Raw genomic sequence first — 1,801 nt, 5'->3', positions numbered from 1 at the left:
TGATCTCCTGTTGAGTTTGTAGGTGTTCAGAATGGTTTGATCCCCACCTAGCTGAATTCCTGAGGCCAGATGAAATTCAGGTCTCCTACTCCTCTGCCATCTTGCTCCGCCCCCCTGTTTGCCATGAATTTATTTTTTTTTTCCAGGAATAAATGTATATTTAAATTTTTATAGTAAACATATACTTCTAAGTGAAGATTTTCCCATATTTCCAAATAAGATAATGTTCAACATATCTTGTAATCAATTTTACATTTGACTTCATTGTTTTGGTGAATACAGTTGTGAAAACTGAGTTACAGACTCCTTTTAAAATACTCTCCCTTTAACATGCACCTCTTTCTGAGATTGGTCAAGACAATTCATTACGCTAAGGTAGCAATGTCCAGGAAGATCACCTCCCCCACTTTTTTCTTAAGTTTAAAGTTTTAATGTCAAAATAAAGTCTTAAAATAATCCTTTCACAAAAATAAGGCAGCTTTATGCTGTAAAAACAGTAGTTTTTTGTCAAAGGCTATATTCTTCTGTCCTTATCTGTTGTCACCAACTGTCAGCATCGTCTTTAAAGATCACCTTTTTCTTCATAGCGACACCTACATGCATCTCCTTGGCTGTCCAGATACGGTTTGCAGCCTAAATGTATAACACTGTCAAACAAGAGCTCCACTGTGGTTTCACAGGCCTGAACACGCTGAGCTAGCCCTCGTGTCTTCTGCACATTCCGGCAGATCTTAGAGAGGCAGTACTGGAATTCCTCATCGCAGTCGTTCTTGCTTTTGCCACAGGTCTCATAGCACCTGTCCTGTTGGTTGCAGCACCTTGTCAGGGAAGGGATGCCAATATTAAGGTGAACACCAAACAGTGGAGAGCCACATCCATTCGGTGGCGAGGGTTTATAACCATAACGCGGGAAGGGCTTAGATCCGTCATTGTACTTTTACGGGCAGAGCCCATCCTCACCTCCCAGGAGGTCCAAGGCGGCATTCAGGTACGTGTCTATCTTGTGAATGCCGTTCCGGATGGTCTTCAGGGTGGCCCACCAGTCGGTGGTCTGGACCTGCTCCTGGCACCTGAGAGCGGTGGGCAGGAAGAGGAGGAGGACGAGGACCAACGCAGGCCGTGGGAGCAGGGCCATCCATGCAGCACCGGGCTGTGTCCCCACGGAGCCCACGGGGTGCCCTAGGCAGCGGCGCCAGTCCCAGGCTCGGTGTCCCCAGCTGGCTCCATGCCCACGCCTCGTTTGCTATGAATTTCAAGGGAAGAAATTCCTATGTGTTCTGACAAGTCATGGAAGCAGCTCTGGGGGAGCATTTGGAAAGGCATTACTGCTTGAAAGTCTGAAATTCTTCAGGCCAGTTAATGCTGCAGAGAAGCAGCCACACTTGGTTGGAGTTCAGAGCAGGTTGAGTCTGTTGGTAATGGTTAGCCATGTCTAGTCACCCTCGCCCAAACACTAGGGGCACAGCCAGGCCACTCCTGGGGTAGTGATGAGGGGCCAAGTTTACACGGTGGGTGGGAGGGGAGAGAGTTTCTGAATCTGGTCACCGAAAGGTAGATAATCCGAAGACCAAACCCTGACCATTCACTGCTCTCCCTTGGGGGAGCAAATGGCTACTCTGTCCGCCAGGAAAGGGTAGAGCTGGGGGAGGGGCTGTTGCAATCTTGTGCCTCAAAACTGCACCTCATCTCCTTTCTTCTACCAGACTCTCATTTTGTGAAGGTCGAGGAGTCCCCAAGAGTGAACTCTGTGGTTTGGAAGATGTTTAGGGCAGGGATTTTCATCTGTTTTGTTCATTGTTCT

General features: G+C 47.8%; 1 pseudogene; it reads right to left on the bottom strand.

The window, feature by feature from the left end:
* Positions 1-432: 432 nt before the first annotated feature.
* Positions 433-1,801, bottom strand: LOC118013738 (annotated as a pseudogene).

Source organism: Mirounga leonina, unplaced genomic scaffold (assembly GCF_011800145.1).
Source record: "Mirounga leonina isolate KUSES-001 unplaced genomic scaffold, KU_Mleo_1.0 Mir_154, whole genome shotgun sequence".
Lineage (NCBI taxonomy): Eukaryota > Metazoa > Chordata > Mammalia > Carnivora > Phocidae > Mirounga > Mirounga leonina.
The sequence above is the reverse complement of the archived record's forward strand: the minus strand, read 5'-3'. Positions and strand labels throughout refer to the sequence as shown.